General features: G+C 39.7%; 1 long non-coding RNA gene across 4 annotated transcripts; it reads left to right on the forward strand.

The window, feature by feature from the left end:
* The first annotated feature begins 220 nt into the window (after positions 1–220).
* LOC121149340 lies at positions 221–11626 on the forward strand. 4 transcript variants are annotated; one of them, XR_005882640.1, is made up of 5 exons: positions 221–287; positions 2254–2403; positions 3789–3918; positions 4287–4383; positions 11441–11626. It is a non-coding gene; the product is annotated as an uncharacterized LOC121149340 (long non-coding RNA). The 4 variants fall into 4 exon arrangements; XR_005882639.1 differs by having other exon boundaries at positions 2254–2398; XR_005882641.1 differs by lacking the exon at positions 3789–3918.
* The last annotated feature ends 1065 nt before the right edge of the window (positions 11627–12691 follow it).

The raw sequence follows: 12691 nt of genomic DNA on the forward strand, positions 1-12691 counted from the left end.
GCAGATGCAGAGTCCCAAAGCTTTGGGCTGTCCTCGACTGCTTTCCCAGGCCACAAGCAGGGAGCTGGATGGGAAGTGGAGCTGCCGGGACTAGAACCGGAGCCCATATGTGCAAGGCGAGGACTTTAACCACTACACCAACGCGCTGGGCTGCTATCAGCTTATTTTTAAATGTCCACGGGCATTTGTACACCGAAGAGTTGGGAACTAATGGTAGAGAAAAGCCAACTTTTTTTTACTGCTGAACCCAAAGAATTTACTGGAATTTTGACCCAAGCAGGCTGTGGGTAAGACTGTTTTTTTCTGTCGCTTTTCTTCAGAAGTGAGACAAAGCATCCCAGGCCAACTATTTAAGATTTGTTTTTTAATTAACAAAAAATAACTGTATATATTTATGAGGTTCAATATGATGCGTCAATTCATGCATGCATAGGGGAATGATTAAATCAGGCTAATTAACATCCAACATTTGAAATAGTTACAGTTTATATATTTATAATTTATTTTTATAGCTATTTTGAAATGCACAACACTCGTTTTAAACTATAGGCACCATGCTCTGCAATAGAACGCCACAGCCTACACCTCCCATGTAACTGAAATTTCTTACCCTGTGACCCATTTTCTCATCCATTCCTAACCTCACCCCACCAGCCTCTGGTAACCTACTTGATCTCTACTTCTATAAGTAAGCCTTTTCAAAAGATTCTACATATGGGTGAGACAATATAGTGTTTGGCTTTCTGTACCTGGTTTAATACGCTTCGCTTCATAATTTCTAGGTTCATCTACATTATTACAAGTGAAAGAATTTCCTGCTTTTTATTTTTTCAATGTTCATTTCTTTATTTTCACCTATTTGGAAGTTAGAGCAAAGAGTGTAGAGAGCAAGCGAGTGAGCATGCAAGCTTGTGTTTTTCATTTGCTGGTTCACAGCCCTGCAATGGCTAGGGCTGGACCAGACCAAAATCAGGAGCTAGGAACTCCATCTGGGTCTCCCCAGTGGGTGGCAGGAGCCCAGGCAACTGAGCCACCCTCTGCTGCCTTCTAATATGCACATAAGAAAGCTGGATAGGAGGCAGAGCAGCCAGGACTGGAACCAGCTCTCCACATGGCATTGTGGGTGTTCCAAGCTGCTGTTAAAGTGCATTGCAATGCCTGTCTCAAATTTCTTGCTTTTTAAAGACTGAGGGCCTGGCGCAATAGCATAGTGGTTCAAGTCCTCGCCTTGAATGCGCTGGGATCCCTTAGGGGTGCCAGTTCTAATCCCAGTGGCCCAGCTTCCCATCTAGCTCCCTGCTTGTGGCCTGGGAAGGCAGTCAAGGACGGCCCAAAACCTTGGGACCCTGCGCCCATGTGGGAGACCCAAAAGAAGCTCCTGGCTCCTGGCTCCTGGCTCAGATTGGCTCAGCTCCAGCCATTGCAGCCACTTGGGGAGTAAGCCATCAGATGAAAGATCTTCCCCTCTATCCTCCTCTCTATATATCTGCCTTTCCAACAAATATAAATAAATCTAAAAAAAAAAGACTGAGTAATATCCTATAGTATTTGTGTGTGTGTGTATACCATGTATTTCTTGAATAAGCATTTAGATTTTGAAAATGATTTATTTACTTTTGTTTGTGAGAAAAAAGTGCTACCTACTTGTTCGTTCCCCAAATGCCTGCAGTGGCAGGGTTGGGCCAGGGTCACAGCCAGGAGTTGGGAACACAATCTTGATTTCCCATGTGGATGCCTTGGAAATTGATCACTTGAGTCATTATCTTTTGCCCTCAGTGTTTGCATTATTAGGAAGGTGGAATTAGAAGCCAGCGCCAAATATCAAACCCAAGTTTCTGTTGTGGACATGATCATCTTTTTTTTTTTTTTTTAACATGGCTGTCATAACTACCAGGCTAAATGCCTGCTCCTATATGTTTTTTCTATCCATTCATCCTTGACAAGGAATTTGAGTGTTTTCATGTAGTGACTGTTGCAAATAAAACTAAGATGAATGTATCTTTTTGACTGGGTTCAGTTTCTTTAAATTCATATTCAGAAGTGTGATTGTTGGAGTCTGCTGGTTTTTATCCAGTGATTGTGGTTCTGGTGTTGGGTATATGTGTCTGATATCTGCTCTAAATACAACTTGGAGAAATCAGTCTATTTACTACCCTTTTTGCAGGAATAATCAACATTACCACTATAATCTCAGTAAGTGTCTCGCCCTCTAGTGATTTGGCTGTTGTGTGTTTCTGATTCTTATTTTTTCAGAGACTTCCTGCTATGGTTAGATGCCTTCCTCTTGTGATACCTACTTATGAGTTATTTCTCCTTGAGCAATATACATGCCTTGAATGCCTCCTGGTTCAATGGACATGCTTGGAAGCACAGAAGCAACCTGTCACCTGTGTCTTTAGTACGGTATATTTGGTTTATTGATTCACATATATTTATTGCTGCTCTTGACAGAATGACTTCCTATTGAAAAGTGCGTTGATCAGGGAGTGTTCAGAAGAGAATAAATGGAAATATTAAAAGAAAGGACTTCTCATGCTCACAGTTTTTGGGCAGCACAATACCCAAGGCAAAAGACCAAAATTCAGGCTTTGGACAACTTAGGAGCTTTTCATAAGGCTTCTACAGAGGAACTTCTTGAATGTAAGGTTTCATAATGTCTTATAAGCTGTTTTTTGAGTTGATATTATTTACATTGTTAAGTACATTTGTATATATTGTTAGTTTGATTTATTTCAAGCCATTTTATTAGGCAAATGATTATTGCTTCTTTTATAGGTGAGGAAATTTGAAGGTAAAATTGTATGTATGAAACCTTCCAACAAGATATGCGACAGAAATTCAAATTCAGTTGATTCAATTTCCATTTCCAACACTTTGGATATTCAATAAATGTTTACTAAATTAAGAAATGTTTGCCAATTGTAAAAAAGTCTGTGTTATGGTGAATATTTTTGTATTTGACCAAATCATCTCTGAGAGTCTTCTAAAACATACACAAGTTTTTTTGAAGAGTAGCTGGGTCTACTTTCAAATAAAACTGATTCTTTGGATTTTGATTTGCCTATAAATTCTTTTCTTTTAAAATTTACTTATTTTTATTGCAAAGTTAGATATACAGAGAGAAGAGACAGAAAGGAAGATCTTTCATCCCCAAGTGGCTGCAATGGCTGGAGCTGATCTGATCCAAAGCCGGGAGCCTGGAGCTTCTTCCAGGTCTCCCACGCAGCTGTAGGGTACCAAGGCTTTGGGCTATCCTTGACTACTTCCCCAGACCACAAGCTGGAAGCTGGATGGGAAGCTGGGCCACCAGGATGGAAAGTGGAGCAGCTGGGACATGAAGCAACACCCATACGGGATCCTGGTGGTTGCAAGGCTAGGATTTGGGGAACTGGGTTATCATGCTGGGCCATTGCTTACAAATTCTAGATTCCATACTATGACTATTTTGTACTAAAATGATTTTTCTTTATTCTTAAGGATTTATATACTACATGGATATATAAACAAATTTTAAAGTTTACAGAACTTTCTGGAAAACTTAATTTATGAAGTGAGTCACTTATAATAGTTTGAATTTTTGTTTCCCTCCAGGATATATTTCTACACTAAAAATAAATAAATGTAGATAGTGTTATAAATCAATATATTATTACACATGTAGGCTATTTTGTACAGTGGAATTGTAATTCCTGGGACAGGCATTGTGGTACAGCGCAGTAAACCCACAGTTTTGAATGCTGACATCCCATATGAGTTCTGGGTTTAAGTCCCTGCTTCTCTGCTTCCAGGGCAACTCCCTGACATGGAGCCTGCAAAATCAGCAGAAAATGGCCCAAATGCTTGGTGCCCTGCACCTACATCGATGATCTGGATGGATGGAGCCCCAAGCTCCTGGCTTTAGCCTTGGCCAGCCCCCAGGTACTGTGGCCAACTGAGCAGAGAATCAGTGAATGGAAGATTTCTCCCTCTTCCTCTCGTTTTCTTTACCATTCCTCCCTTTGCTTTATAATTTTGATTTTTAAAGAAATATACAAATCTTTGAAAAATAAAAATTCCTAAGGAAATAAGCTAATTGTTCAGTTGTTCAAGTGTAATTACAGGTGTTACTGTCTATACAAATCAGTTTGATTTCAGGGAGCACTGATTGATTTTAGTTATTACTGGAAGACAAAACTTGGTCCATTTCCAAACTTGCACAGCACAGCAGACTGACTCATATATTTCTAGACTCTGCCTCTGATTCCAATTGAATTAACTGATGTGATTTTCTTACCTGGGCATTACAGCATTACCTACTGATGTGTTAAGACCAGTCTGGACTTTTAGAATCCAAGCTGCGTACTTACAGGAAACTCCAGATTAATCAACTATCTGAGAAGTCAAGTAAGTGCAATTGGTTGTTTTTTTTTCAATATATTTATTTTTTTATTGGAAAGGTGGATTTACAAAGAGAAGGAAAAACATAGAAAAAGATTTTCCGTTTGCTAGTTCAAAAAGTAGCTGTAGTGTTCACTACTGAGCCAATCCAAAGCCAGGAGTCAGGAGCTTCTTCCAGGCCTCCCGTATAGGTGCATGGTCCCAAGGCTTTGACCATCCTCTACTGCTTTCCCAGGCCACAGACCACAAGAAGGGAGCTGGGTGGGAAGTAGAACAGCTGGGACAGAGCCATCACGCTGGGCCCAATTGATTGCTTGGGTGATACACAAGTATACTCTTAGGCTTGGATTTGGATAGTACCATTTGTTACACAGTGGGATATTTTCTTCATGGCATCTTTGGCTGTATTTTACTATGATTCTATGAAACCACTGCTCAGGGAAGAATCAGGATTCTTGGCTTAAACTGTAACTCCTGTTATATGCAAGATATAAAAGGAAAACATTTGCTCATAAATCAGTGATTTTTTCTCCCCAAAATAAGTGGGAACATTAATTTATAAAAATAAATTTATATTTAATATTAGCATTTTATCAAATATGTGGTTTAGCAGGAATGTTACATTCATAAACGTATGTAGGCTGACCTCTAGAAGATCTTTACTGAAAATATAAAGCCCATAATTATATTGTATCATTAACAGGTCGTGCCATTATTAACCACTCTCTCCACTTTTTCTTGTTTTTCATTAACCTACATCTAGCATTCTGTGTCAAGTGTACGTGCCAGAGATCATGATGATAGGGCCATGTGATACCACTAGCTTAGCCTAGGCATTCATGTGTGACCCAACCAACAAGTGCAGCCCAGTCATTTCCAGCCATTTTGATCAGCTGAACTAGAAATATCACTTTAAATTACATGTAGGGAGGTGGCCCACTGTCACAAGATTCAAATTTAAGATGATGAGTTTAAAATTTAACTGTAGAAGGTGGAGCTCAGGAAATAGGGAAGAGTGGGAAGTGTTTTACAACCTCTGAATAGAAAAGAGCACTGTGTATTCTTTAAACTTTTGTTTACTTACACTGCTTTTTACACTTTTGGAGACTTATTTTTATTTGAAAGACAAATTTACAAAGAGAAGGAGAGACAGGGAAAAAGAGAGAGAGAGAGAGAAAGAAGGAGAAAGAAGAAGATCGTCCATTCACTGGTTCACTCCCCAAATGGCCACAATGCCTGGGGTTGAGTGGTCTGAAGCCAGGAACCTAGAGCTTTCTGGGTCTTTTCTTGGACCCTTTGGTGCATGGGGCCATGGACTTAAGCCATTCTCTGCTGCTTTCCCAAGTCATAAGCAGGAAACTGGATAATAAGTGAATTTGGGACCAGAACCTGTGCCCATCTAGGATGCTGGCTCCACAGGCAAAAGACCACCCTGTTAGACCACTGTGCCAGCCCTTCTGTCATCTTTTTATTAAAGATTTATTTATTTTTATTGAAAAGTCAGATTTACAGAGAGAAGGAGAGACAGAGAGCAAGCCACCTAAATGGCTGCAATGGCCAGAGCTGAGTTGATCCAAAGCCAGAAGCCAGGAGCTTCTTTCAGATCTCGTACACAGGGGAAGGGTCCCAAGGCTTTGGGCTGTCCCCTATTGCTTTCCCAGGCCACAAGCAGGGAGCTGGATGGGAAGTGGCGCAACCAGTACATGAATGGATGTTGGCAAGTGCAAGGCAGGGATTTAGCCACTGAATGATCACATTTTGCCCTGTTTCATCATTTTAAACGAAGGATTATTTATTTATTTGAACATAGGAGAGAGAAAGGGACAGAGAGAGACATTTCAGTGTTAGCTTACTAACATTGCAACAGCTTGCAACAGCTTGCAACAGCTGTACTGGGCCAGACCAAAGCTAGGAGCCCAGAATCCTGTGTAGGCATCTCCTGTGGCACCCGGTTGGCAGGGACTTGAGACATGAGTCCTTGAGACATTTGTTCCTCCTAGACAGATTAATAGGAAACTCGATCAGAAGGAAAGCTGCTAAAACTTGAACTGGTACTGGTACTCTGATATGAGATGAAAGCATCCCAGGCAGTGATTTAACATGCTGCACTATAACTCCTGCTTCCAATTTTACTTTTTCTTGAAGTATATGATACAGACAGGAAGATGTGTGTGCTTTGTTGAGCTTTCACAAACTTAAACATCTGGGAGAGCAGCACCCATTGAAGAAATAGCATTGCTGGCTCCTCAGGGATCCTTCTGGTATCTTCTGCTAGCTGCTCCCAAGAGTAATTGAATTAACTGCAGGTTAGTTTTGTCCCTTTTTAAACTTCAGAAGATTGGAATTATCCTATACACCTCTTTCTGTGCCTCTTGTCTCTCAACATTGTGTTTGTGAAATCCATCTATATTGTTGCACGTGAGTCCCTGGGGACTCCAACACCATTACTCCTTTGGGTCTCAGTTTGGGTGCCCTTGCTTCTAGGAAATGTCTGTATTGCTTGTTTACTGGTATGTGTCCCCAGGTCACTGCAAGTAGAGGTTGTTTTGCTTGCTATTCTTACTATTCCTAGTACTAGCCATAGAGTAGACACAAGTTTTGGTTGAATACTTATAAAAAATGGGAAAAAAATCTAATAGGAAACTGAAAGAGTGATATACAATCATCATTTTAAGAGCCAGTAAATTGGCACAGAAACAGAACCTATCTGGTTGTTAGAATTTCTCCACAATTTTCCTAAAATGAAAACTGGATTGAATATTTTTCTAAAATTTTCCCAAATTTTCCTAAAATGGAAACCATATTGAATATTTTCAAAGGGTAAATGTGTTTCCTTTTCATTGTAATCTTGGAAAGACAGCCTTTGACATATTCTGCTGTTTGAGTGGCATTTTTACACTTGTTGATGAGAACTGGAACCATTGTGACTAGATTAGGAACATAACTGAAGTGTTGTGACAACTTCTTGTTCTTTAAGAAGAGGGGAGAAATAAGATGAGTTGAAGGGTCCTCAGTAGTTTTCCAACTTGAATGCCCTGGTGTCACTACTTCCCCTGGATCTTCAGGCTGGGAGGGACTCACCCCCTTGAGGAGGTAGGTTAACTGGGCTCTGTTGATGGTGAGGACTCCTTAGGGTATTAGTGAAGACCAAAAATTCCCACGCCGGGAACCCCCAGGGGACTTCTCCAGCTGTTAGCCCAGTTTTTACCCCTCCAGTTATCATCCAGCTGTTAGCCCAGTTAAATTTCAAAAGCCCCATAGTAAAGCCTGGGAACTGCAAATGGAGCATAACCAAACCACATATGGGACAGGCTGAAGCATCCCTTTTCTGTAAGAATCAGTGTCCCTACATGCAATTATTACTGATGGGGCAATTTTATTATTCTTGGAAAGTGATGTGGTTTAAAAAAAGCGGAGAAATATACTCAAAGGTCAGAACATTGTGAGCTCATTTGTAGGTAACAGAGGATATGGGAACCTTTAAATTACACTTCCTCATGTGTTACTGTTTGACTTAGAGTCTGTAAAGTCATTGGGTTAAGAAACTGAAACAACTAAGAACATCCAAATTCTTAACCTGGTGAATCACTCTCTTGTCTCCTTTTCCCTGACTGCCTTTCGCCTGAACAAAATCCAATAGTCTCTAAAAAATTGAGCACACTCTGCACTAGGGGTGGAAATGGTTGGGGTGGAAGTTCTTCATTTTTATCAAATCACAAAGTGAATTAATAACTCTCTCCCATCCTCTTGACTGAGTAAGGTCATTTGACCTGTGTATTTCTATTATTCTAAAAAGAGGCGGGACTTTTAGAAACCTATTTTTTGAAGAGAGAGAGAGAACTTTCTGTCTTGATACTTCCCAAATGCCACTGGGAGCTCATTCCAGGTCCCTCCCCCTTGCCATGTGGGTGGTAGTAACCCAATTATGTGATGCATCATTTCTGCCTCCCAGGGTGTACATTACAGAAAGCTGCACCTGTGAGCAGAGATAGGACTCCAATCCAGGCCTCTTCCAAAAGAGATGTGGGCATCCTAATTGCTGGGCCAAAGAGAACTTTAAAAATCTGGCTCAGTTGTATGGATGATTATCTAGAAATGAATTCTTTAATAAATGTTTATGCTTTTGCTTTCTAGATGTTTTAGCAGCTGGGGTTATAGCTCCAGTAATGTCCTGGAGCTTGCTTGACCTACAATCTGTCCATGCATATACCTTCCCAACTCTATCTTTGATAACTTCGTATTGATAACTTCAAATTGGCCCTCGTAGGAGTATTTACACTATAGAAAACTAGGAAACGTTACAAATCAGTGTTTCCTTACACTGAAAGAGCTGGTAAACATTTGTGAATTTACCACTGACTACAGAAGGAAGCAAAGCAAAAATCCTTACTCTCATGTTCTAGTTGGGGAGATAGACAAAATAAATAAGGGAATCATACCTGAAGTCCATTAGACAGGGATAAACAATAAAGAGAAAAAATGAGAGCGGCACAAAGGGTATGTGTGGGATGGTGGGCTTCTAAATAGAAGGGATAGCCTTCACTGAGAAAATATTTGAGCACTAGCTTGAAGGTGGGGACAGAACAAATCCTGCATAGCTAGGAAAAAACAGATCTGGAACAGAGGATTGTGAATATAGAAGCCCTGGAGCAGAAATGCTACAAACTGGCCATGAGACTTGGAACTAAGTGAGTGAAAATACAGTATCAACAGTTGAGGTCTTAACAGTATTTGGTGAAGGTAGGGAGGGATGAAAGGCCACTGTGAAGATATGAGGGAATTTAATAGGAGTTTTAGTGTTTGTGTTTGTGGCTTACAGAATTAAAATATAAAGTTAACAAATCTTACCAGATTCCTTGCTAAATTCAAAGAGGATGTTGAACTGATTCCTTTAGGTTGCTGTAGAGTCTAGATTTGTGCCATCCCAACAGGTAGATTGTTAGTCATATGTGGTTATTTGAACTGAAATTAATTAAAATGAAATACAATTAAGAATTCAGTTCCTTAGTTGTACTGGCCAAATTTCCAGTATTAAAAACAGAAATTATGGGACTGGCACGATCACCTAATGGCTAAAATCCTCACCTTACATGTGCCGGGGTCCCATATAGGCACTGGTTCATTTTTTGGCTGCTCCACTTCCCATCCAGCTCCCTGCTTGTAGTCTGGGAAAGCAGTTGAGGCAGACCCAAAGCATTGGGACCCTGCAGCCACATGGAAGACCTGGAAGAAGCTCCAGGCTGCTGGCTTTGGATCAGCTCAGCTTGGGCCATTACTGCTGCTTAGGGAGTGAACCAGCAGATGGAAGAGCTTTCTCTCTCTCTCTCTCCCCTTCTCTCTGTGAATATGACTTTCCAATAAAAATAAATAAATCTTGAAAATTTTTTAATTAAAAAAATTTTTATGATACAGTTCATAGGCTTAGGGATTTCCCTCCCCTCCCAATGCTCCTTCCCCCACTGATTTTCCCTATATTATTACAACAGGGTAGTCCTTCAAAAACAGTTGTAAGTCCATCTTTCTGCTATTTAAGTTATCCTGACATTGTAGGTATAGACAATGGGAGAAAGTCTAGCATCCTATTGGTCAAGATGTTATTTAACAGTTTCATTGGGGATCCAGCTTTGATTTGATTTGATGCATCTTCACTCCTTGTTCTGACATAGTCTGCTAAAAACAAACAAACAAACAAACAAACAAAAAAGGTCTATTGTATTTCTTTGAAAGGCAGAGACTTAAAGAGAGAGGGAGAAATGGAGATCTTCCAACTGAATCGCCTCAATGTCTTGGACTAGGCCAGGCTGAAACAAGACATGAACTTCATTCAAATCTCCCATGTAGGTGCAGAGGCCCAATGACTTGAGCCATCCTCTGCTTCCTTTCCAGGTGCCTTAGCAGGGAACTGGATTGGAAGTGCAATTGTCAGGACTTGAACCAGTGCCTATATAGGATGCTGACATTGCAAGTGACAGCTTAATCCATTATGCCACAAATCCAGCCCCAAGTATTAAATAGCCACACTTAGCTATTAGTAACTGTCAAAAAGCATACGTAATACACAGAAATTCCTACTGGATGTGACTGATATTGATGGCAAAGCCTGCTGTGGTTGATGATAGAATGGGTTCTGGTTCTCAACATTCTTATGGAACATGCATTTCCCCTAGAAGATTTTTTGAACAGGTTGCCTTGGTACAGGAATTCTGGAGCCACTTAACTTCTGCTCAGATTGTAAGTTTCTATTTCAGGACCTTATTTTTGAAAGTAGCTTTACATAAAAACCTGTAATCTTCTCCTGAGACATCCACCAGTTCATTTATATATTTATAAAAAGTGAGTGGTCCCTGACTATTACCTTGCTTGTATAACCTGTTGTGAAAAACAAGGATGGGGTTGATGTAAATTACTGGTCAAAAATGGCTCAAATGACAGTCTAGAAATTTTAACTTTTTATTTATTTATTTTGTGGTTACTTTTAATACTATGGATTCATGGTAAATAGTAATCAAAACTGAGCTATAAATTGCTCAGAGTCAAGACCTGCAAAATGATTCCTTAACATTTTTGGCAGAAAGGATGGGTTGTATGGTTAACGCAGAGTTCTTCCTCTGCTCTTTCCTGGTACTCCCATTAAGTGGAATGTGGGGCCATGAAAACTCAGTGGTAGACCAGAGACTTTTCTGTCTGGTTCTGGGATGTGAAAGGAAATCAATTACTCAACTTAAACAAATAAAATAAAATAAATTCACAAAGTAAAATGATAAAACAAAATAAAATCATAAAATAAAATAGGATGGTTGTTACCCTGTGAACTTCCAGGCTGGATTATTTGGAGCAGGGTGATTCATGAAGAGCTGGGAGATCATGCTCTCTTCTCTGCTAGAGATGGGATCCTTAGGGGAATGCCTGTGTCTCCTGGGCCTGGGAAAACTGCCCACAATGGTGGCTGCATGGTTGCCTTGGATACTTCTCTGGACAGGGGTGAGTTTTTCAAGTAATGAACAAGGGCATCTCGAGATTTCTCCAGCTTCCTTCATCTAATTCTCTTTCCCTCTTTCCTCAGCCAAAATCAGTTCAGAATTCTACCAACAGGCTACAAACTCTGTCCAACATTGCCTTCTAGGAAGACTGTAAAATGTTTCTCCAGATTAAACAATTTACGAATGAGTTTACTCCTAGCAGTAATTTTATGGAAAATGATTCAATCTCCTTGGTGAGTTAAGTTAAAGGAATAAAGCTCCGATTATGCATCCACTCACCTAAGTGTTGCTCCACTATCTTGGTTATAAACGCCATATTTACAGTTTGGGAAACTGTACATTTGCCTGGGATGCTCTGGTTTATAACTATTGACCCTGCATATTTACTAACAGTATTCTCTCTCATTCGCAGTATATCTACATGATGAATCATATAGTCAGCTTATGTGACTTTCTTTACCCAAAGCCCACATGACAGGGGTAAGGAAAAATCTTCTCAAAATTAGTTCTCGGAGTTGAGGTTTTCTATTCATCTCAATGCCTTTCTCTGTTTTTTCTTTTTTTAATTTTGTTCCCACATTGGAAAACTCCAGGAGGCAAGTAACAGTGATTAGGATATTATTATTATTTTGCAATTGGTTAAATAATGTCATATCTATCAATTTAGAAATTGTTTTTAACTACTTTCCTCCTTCTGTTTGTCTAGGAAAACTTGTTTCCTCTGAGAACTCCTTTTATTGAACTATTTCAATACTGACATTTTGATTGGATTGATTCCACATTCTATTTCTAGAACTGCAGTGACTTTGGTCACAGATTTTCATCTGATGAGCACACAATCAGAAATTGTTCCAATCTTGCCTTCAGGCCCAATATCTGACAGGAGATAAGAGTCTGGAGATCTGGCTCCTGCAAAGTTCATTCTCAACTAGTCTAGCCTACAGGCAAACTGGAATACCAGTCCATAACAGTGAGTTACACTTGCATGCATACAAATGACATTTTAAGAGAAAGAAAGCATGAAGCCACAAAGCCATAACTTTCCTTTAGAACTGGACTAAATCTATAAAAAAGCACATAACTTAGACATGATTTTGGCTGCTCTAAGTTCTTTATTGGTTATTATGAAAGCTACTGTATATTCATTTGGATTTTTATAGCAGGCAGATATTTTAATAGTTCTCATCACTTACGTTGTTGTTTTCCCTTACTGTATGGGTTATACATTTTACAACTTTCCTTTGTAAAAATCCAGGCCAAAAGGGATTACCTTGGACCTGTTATTCAATACTTTATATTATGGAATTTTCAAATTCAAGCTGACCAAGAAAGTT

The sequence above is a fragment of the Ochotona curzoniae genome, unplaced genomic scaffold (assembly GCF_017591425.1).
Source record: "Ochotona curzoniae isolate NIBS_2020 unplaced genomic scaffold, NIBS_Ocur_1.0 scaffold_4701, whole genome shotgun sequence".
NCBI lineage: Eukaryota > Metazoa > Chordata > Mammalia > Lagomorpha > Ochotonidae > Ochotona > Ochotona curzoniae.